Consider the following 8,495-nt stretch of genomic DNA (forward strand, 5'->3'; position numbering starts at 1 on the left):
AGTTGCAACATAAATTTGAATAGTATTATTAGACTTATCTGGTCTTCCTCTTAAAAATATGGATATTACCCTTTGACTGAAAGCATTGTATTTCAAGATAGATTTTTAATTTTTTAAGAGATGAATGTGATGCTCCACTTTTTTGTTCTTGACACAGTAAACTAAATGATTGTCCAATTTCAAATGGCCACTGTCAGTCTGCTTCAGGTCACTAGGGATGTCTGTCCATCTTCTAGCACTCCATTTCCTTTTGGATAACTTCCAGATTCCCTAGTATGTGGTACACTCCATGTTTCCATTATTTATGCATGTTTGCCACAGTTTCATCTCATTTCAGTTGTGCCGCATTAGCAAGTGAAGATCCTAGATGTTCCACTCCCACTAGATCATTGACGCCGACTCTGTTTTGAGGAGTCAGTGCTTTGTCAGTTGTGTTTTAAATGCCTTCCAATCCAGGCTTATCCTCTGGCACTCCTCTGGTACCTGACAGTGCTCATCTGCTGTCTGCAGGACACTCCCTGGCCAAGGTTTCCAGAAGTCCGTTACCTTAAATTCTTGTCAGTCTTTCTTAGTCTAGATGCTGTGTGACGTTTGTGGACTTGAGTTACTATACTGCTATTGGAAATGCTGGAATAGCTTCTGGCACTGAAGCTCCCTGCAAGCCACCACAGTATGGCAAACTGACAGACAAGGGTTATATCAAACTCAGGCTGGTTTAAAATGAAAAAGAGGTGCAAATTGTGACTTCAAGAGGTTGTACCTATCCTTTGGATTCTGTTTTATACTATTTTCTTCTAGGTGTCAGAAAGCAAAGATGCAAAGATATTTTCCATATGCTATTTAATGAAAAAAATGTCTCAAAACCTCTTTTACATTTACTTCAAAGGAAAGAAGAGGTGCTGCAAAGACTCTTCTGCTTCTTTATAGAAAATGAATTATCATTTCATTTTGGAACAAGGGAAACAAAGCCATAAAAGCATTTCTCGGAAGATGCACCCAGCTTTCAAATCAGACAAGATGCTCAGGCTGCATTGTGAGCCTGTGTTTGTCTTGCCAGATGAACTGGGAAGTGGAAATGGTGAATTAAAAAAAACAAATAGCAGTGACCATCATGCTATCTGTACTCTTTTTAACAATTGTAGAACCTGACAAATAGAATTTTTCATTGACCTTTATGGAATAAACTACTTTAGCTTTGTCTTCTCAAGCTGCCATTTGAAATCTTCTGCTAAGTTTGAAACCCTGACTCCACAGCACTTAACAATGACAGCAACAACAATGGGCTGAATGGAGAATTTGTTCTTATTTAAATTTATTTTAAGTTCAGCTGATTGTTGATTAACAATCAATTGTTGATTAACCCCTATTAAAACAAACCTGGAAGCAGGAGTGCCATCCACTTCCAAAATGGCATGCCTCCAGCAACTCTGAACAGTGCTCAAACCTTTTGTTCATAGTTCATAGACGCTATGAGTCATCTATGACTCCACGGCACCTAAAAACAACAACAACTGATTATTGATTGGATAAAAAGAGTTTTATCTGGTATCATTTTGGGGTTTTCTTTAGAATCCAGATTGGAAGTCAATTGAAATGAGGAAAAATAGTGTCAAGCATCCTTTAATAATTGGAACAAGGAATGTATGAAGCTTGAATGTTGGAAAACATTCAGGTTGTGAAAAATGAAATGAAACTCATGAACATCAACCTTCTAGGCATTAGTGAAATGAGATGGACTAGCTTTGGCCACTTTGAATCAGATAATCATATGCTATACTTTACTTGGAACAAAAGAGGAAGAATGGTATTATATTCATAGTCAAAGTCAATTTCAAGTTCTATGCTGAAGTAGTATAGTGTGACGGATGGTGTATTATGATGACTGTTATTCGAATATATGCTCTTAGAGCTAGAGACAAAGAGAAGGAAATGGAAAGTTTTCTCCAAATCTGGCAATCTCAAATTGACCAAACATGCAATCAAGATCGGTTAATTGGTGAGTGGAATGCCAAAGTTGGGAACAATGGAGAAGAAATAGGAGTCAGAAAGTATGGACTTGGTGACAGAAATGAGGCTGGAAATAAAATGATAGGATTTTGTATAAATTGTAAATTTATATTGTAAATGCCTTTTAAAAACCTCAAACACAAACAGTGACCTCAGAAAACTGAAATGGATGTCAGAAGAAACTCTGAAAATTGCACTAGAGTACCAAGAAGCCAAAACAAAGGGAAAACAGGCCAAAGTAAAAGAGCTGAACAGAATACTTCAAAGGGCAGCTTGGGAAGACAAAGCAAGGTGTTATAATGTGATGTGCAGAGAGCTGGAATTGGAGAATAAAAGGGAACAACTCACTCTGCATTTCTCAAGCTGGAAACTGAAAAATTTAAGCCTTGAGTTGTAATACTGAAAGATGCTATGGGCAATATGTTGAATGACCCAGTTGGTGGGAATACACAGAATCAGTGTGCCAAAAAGCAATGACTGTCAATGTGCCATAAAGCACTGACTGACTTTGGAAAATTTCAGGAAGAATCATCTGAGCAGGAACCAGTGTTAATGAAGGAGGAGGTGGAAGCTGCATTGAAGGCATTGGCAAAAAAATAAGGTCCCAGGAATCGATGGGATACCAGTTGACTTGTTTCAGTTAACAGATGCAACCCTGAATGCACTCACTAGTCTATGCAAGGAAATTTGGAGGACAGATAGTGGTTTGGAAGAGATCCATATTTGTTTCCATTCCCAAGAAAGGTGATCCAACAGAATGTGGAAACTATTGAATAATATCATTAATATCACATGCAAGGAAAATACTGCTGAAGATCATTAAAAATGGCTAGAACAGTACATAGATAGAGAACTTCCAGAAGTTCAAGCAGGATATAGAAGAGGCTGTGGCACTTGGGATATTGCTAATGTCTGATGGATCCTGGCTGAAAGTAAAGAATACCAGAAGAATATCTATTTATGCTTTATTAACTATGCAGAGGCATTTGTCTGTGTGGATCATGACAAATTATGGCTGACATTGAGAAGAATGGGAATCCCCGAGCATGTAATTGTGCTAATGTGACACCTGTGCCTGGACCAAAAGGCTGCTGTTTGGACAGAGCAAGGGAACACTACACATGGTTTAAAGTTAGGAAGGGAATGCATCCAAGTTGTATTCTATCTCCATGCCTATTCAATCTGTATGCTGAACAAATTATTTGAGAAGCTGTGAAGAAGAATGTGTCATGAAGATCAGAGGAAGATTCATCAATAACCTGTGCTTTGCAGGTGATACAACTTTGCTTGCTGAAAATAAAGAGGACTTGAAGCACTTGTTGCAGAAGATCAAGGAATAGAGCCTTCAGTGTGGATTTCATCTTGACATAAAGAAAATGAACATTCTTTCCACTGGACTGATAGGCAGTATCATGGTAGATCGAACAAAGATTGAAACTGTCAACTTCTGGATCCACAAACAATACCCTTGATATTAGCAGTCAGGAGATCAGGAGACATATTGCACTGGGAAAATCTGCAGTCAAGGACCTCTCCAAATTATTGAGGAGCGGTGATATCAATCTGAGGACTAAGGTGTGTCGGATTCAGGCCACAGTGTTTCCAACCGATCACTTGCTATGCATTCGAGAACTGAACAACAAATAAGGATTACAGAAGGAGAATTGATGCCTTTGAACTGTGATGTTGGAGAAGAGTGTTGAATGTCTCATAGACAGCCAAAAGAACAGACAGATATGTCTTAGAGAAAGTGCAGCCAGAGTGCTTCTTGGAGGCAAAGCTGATAAAGCTCTGCCTCATATACTTTGGACATGTTGCTAAGAGAGGTTGTGCCTTGGAGAGGGACATGATGCTTGGAAAGGTGAAGGGTCAGTGAAAAGAGGAAGACCCTCAAACAGATGGATTGATACAGTGACAGAACAGTGGGCATAAATGTGTCAGAGATAATGAAGATGGCACAGGATAGGACAGGGTTCAGATCTACTATTCAGAGGGTCTCTATGAACTGTACTCAACTCTATGGAAACTAGCAAGAAGAAGAAATAAAACCCAACTAAATATTATTCATCAAATTAGTGCACCTAAAAACATTTGTCATCCCTAAAGTGTCTACAGAGATATTAAGAAATAAGGGAACCTGAAGCTTTTTTGAGAATCTTTCTGAAAATCAGGAAGCAAGATACTGAATCTGTTGTTAAGTGCCATTGCGTTACCTAAGACTCAGCAACTCTGTGAACAAGGCTGAACCTTGCCTTAGCCTCTGCCATCCTCAGGATGTCTGATACCCTCAATCAAAGCCATTGCTACATACAGAGGAAGAAAACACTGTGTGGTTAAAAATCAAGAAAGGAAAGGGCAAAGATCTGGTGTGAAAAACAATGTATATGAACTTTGTAATTAAACCGACATAAAGTTATAAAAAATTTTTAAAAAAGGAGTGTATCCTGTTTCCATATCTTTTCAATCTATATGCAAAACAGATCATTCAGGAGGCTGGACTCTATGAGGAAAGATTGGAGGAACACTAATCGACGACGTGTGTTATGCAGATGACACAACCTTGCTTGCTGAAAACTGAGGAGGACCTGAAGCACTTGCTGCAGAAAGTTAAGGACTATAGTCTTCAATATAGATTGAAGCTCGACATCAAGAAGATAAAAATTCTCACCACTGGGCCAATTGGCAGGACCATGATAGATGGAGAAGAGATTGAGGTGGTTAACAATTACAGCTTACTTGGCTCCACAATCAACACTTTTGGCACCAGCAGTCAGGAAATAAAAAGACAAATTGCACTAGGAAAATCTGCTATAGAGACCGCTCCAGAGTACTGAGAAGCAACGATGTCAGTCTAGAGACTAAGATGTGCTTGATTCAGGCCATGGTCTTCGCAACTCCTTGCTTTGCATCAGAGCTGGATAGTGATTAAGGATGACAGAAGAATAATTGATGCTATTGAGTTGTGATGCTAGTGAGGAGTATTGAATATGCTGTGGACCGTCAAGAGAGCAAACATGTCTGTCTTGGAGAGGATAAAACCAAGTTTTCCCTGGAGTCTAGGATTTAGAAGCTCTGTCTCACATACTTTGGCCACATGGCCAAGAGGACCAGTTCTTGGAGAAGGACAGGAGCAGCACAGGAGAAGGCGGCCCCGGATGAGCTGGATTGATACAGTAACTGGGGCATTTGACGTTGGTGTGTCAGAGTCAGTGAGACTGGTTCAGGACAGGGCAGGCTTCAGAGCTGTTGTACATAGGTAGCTATGAGTTGCAGGTGACTCACGGCACATAACATCATAGTCAATAAAGTTAGTTCAGTGAGCTCAGCTTGGGCAAATTGCCCATTTCCCTCCTATCATCCTTACTTGAAGTGTTTTAATTAGATTAGTATAGAATGAGGAGAGTGCAGGTGGCCTAGTGGTGAGAAGTTGTGCTCCAATCCCAAAGGCATCTGGTTAAGATCCAGAAGCTGCTCCGGGGGGGTGGGGAGAGAAGGATGGACAGTACCCCCCTGTGCAATTTATTGCCTCAGAAAACCTGCTGGAGGGTCAGCTGTGAGTTGGTTTCAACCTGAGGGTATACCACCACCACAACTATAGGATAAACTATAGTGATAGCTGACAATTTTATTTTTTTCTCAGATTATGTGTTTATTGTTTTTACTTTTTTAAAAAATGAAACCAGTGGCTTTTTATGTGGCAGGTAACAATGAGTTGGCATAGACTATTTTTACTGTAAGCCCATTTCAAAGGTTAGATTAGCACAGAGGGAAGAAATCTGTAAGTTTCTTAGAAGGTCAGATCTTAGAAGTTGAGTAGGATGAATGATGGAACACAAGATAACTGGATTTCTATTTCTGGCAACTAGTCTGGGGCTCTCTCTGTGACCTAATGTTAAGAATGAATTCCAACTATTGAAGCTTCAGGCAAATGAGAAATTTGTTTTGCGTTTCCCTATTTTTACAAAATGAAAATAGAAATAGATGTTAAGTACCTAAATTTTTCAAATAGGTCTATTTTGGGAGTTTATGTAGTAGGATGCCTCTTACATTTCCCTCCTAGTCTCAAGAGAAAAGGATTCTAATAGTGTTCAAGAGATGTTGAGGGGGCATATTACAAATCCCCAAAGAGAATTATAAAATCAGAATGATGCCTCTTAACTAGTGCCTAGAGTGAAAAACTATGGGCTGAGATTCTGCTGAATTGCCCAACCAGCTTTGATGTTAACTTGACACATTTTTGGTTGTAGGGTGGGTTCTACAGAATCCCTTTTTGACAATATTCTTTATGATGTTTAGAGAGAAGAACAATGCTGGCTGTGTCGAGATCAGCATCACAGAGCAGCATAGAACCACACTTTTGACAGGAATCTAAGATTATCTCTGACAAATTGAAATAATGCAACCACTTGATGGTAAATTACCTTGCAAATCCTGCCCTTAAATAAGACTTCTTGTTAAATCATAAGAAACACAACTCCCCAGGCTGAGTTGTTTCAGAACTTACCTAAAACCCCAGTGAGGAATGGGAATATGAACAGGATGACGGTGATTAGTAAATTAGTGAACCCCTGTTGTCTGGTGATTGTCTATTCACAGTGAACCTCAGACTTGCACTCTTGGAATTAAGCACCCTGGGAAGATGATACCACTGCCCCTGACTCAGAAAACTTCCTGAATGTTATTTGAAAGCAGTTAGTTTATTAAACTGAGACCACTGACAGAAAAAGTTGGTTCTGAAACATATGGATAGAGATGGAATAAAGCTACCAATCATAGGATACCTCCCTTATTCTGTCTCTTAAGAGTTGTTAACGTGAAAATCTTTGAAAGCATGTCATTTCAAGTGGAAGATACATGTAGATATTACATGATATCACATTTTTTTATGATATCACATTTAAGTTCTTTTTTTAACAGTGGATTTGTCTAGATTAGCTCATTAATGAAAATAACTTTCATTTTCAGATAGATGCTTTGCATTTTGTAAGGCTTTTTCTCTATTGACGTACACTTATAATACTTATACACTACACCTTCCAGAAGGCTCATGGTGACTCACTGGCTAGGTACTTGGCTCACTAGTGAGAAGTTGCTGCTTTGAATCTGGTCACAGCTCCCAGGAAGAAAAAGAATTTTCTGGGGCCAATAGCTCAGGACACAGGACACAATGGGTAGGAATCAGCATGAAAGCACCCAGCAATAATGACATGTCTGCAAGTGACCCACCTTTAAAATTGTCCTTACATTACGAGCAGGGGAGTGATAAAAATGTCTCCATTTCATCAATGATGCCTGAAGATGCTATATCAACAGAGCTCAGAACCGTGTTAATTTTTATTATAACCAGGCACCTCAGTTCTCTGCAGCCCAGTCAGTCAGCCAGTGTTCTCAAAGGACTTTCTGGCATTAGGGGAGCCATTTGTGATAAATTTAACCATGTTTTAAAATTACACCCAGCCACTTGTAAAGGAGATCAGAAGTGTAAAGACACCCTTGGGTGCCCAGTCTCTCTGGCTTCACCTCTTAGCCACTGTTTGAGTGGCAATAGGTTTCAGCAGTGCTTGGCCTGTATCCTGCCTTGTGATAGTTGCCATCCAGGAGTGAGAACCTAGTGGGAATGTTGTGATTTGTTTTTCGTGTATCATTGAGTCGGAACTGACCCATAGCTGATTCTCCATCGGGTTTTCAAAGGGAGTTGATCACATGAGAAGAGATTGCCCATTTTTCTCCAATGGAGCAGTCAGTGGATTCAAACTGAGTGCCTTCAGGATTGCAGCACAGCTTCTTACCAGAAGGCCACCAGAGCTCCCTAGTGGAAATACAAATCGTAATACAAATACAGCCATCCCTTGGTTAGTAAAAGACCAGTGCCTTAGTTCTGAGTAGCTGTATAAGATTGGTTTCAGGACTCTGACAGATAAGCAATATTTGCAGAGGCTCAAGTCCCTCATACAATAGAATGTTATTGTCATTACGTGTTGTAGAGTCACCTGCAACTCAGCAACTCTATGCACAACATCTCTGAACCCTGCCTTATCCTGAGCCATTATCACTGTCTCCAACACATCTACCCCCCCACTACGCCAGTCACTGTTGTCAGTTCACATCAACCAGGATCTTCCTTTCCTGAGTTATTCCTCCATCCTTCCAGGCATGATGTCCTTCTCTAAGGACAAGTCCCTCCTGGCAACATACCCAAGATACGTGAGGAGGAATTTCAGAATCCTTGCCTCCAGGTAGCAACCTGGTTTCACCCTGTCCAGTACAGACTTACTTACTCTCTTGGAAATCCATGGTATGTTCAAGACTTCTCTAGCACCACAATGCAAAAGCATCATTTCTAATATCATCCTTAGTCATTGTCCTACTCTCTGATGCATAACATCAGAGTATTTGAGAAAATTATGGCCTGGATCAGGCACTCCTTAGTTCCCAGACTGATATCATTGCTCTTTTAACACTCTGGCGAGGTTTCTAACAGCATATTT

Source organism: Elephantulus edwardii, unplaced genomic scaffold, assembly GCF_000299155.1.
Source record: "Elephantulus edwardii isolate Elephantulus edwardi_28Jun2011 unplaced genomic scaffold, EleEdw1.0 scaffold00427, whole genome shotgun sequence".
Classification (NCBI taxonomy): Eukaryota; Metazoa; Chordata; class Mammalia; order Macroscelidea; family Macroscelididae; genus Elephantulus; species Elephantulus edwardii.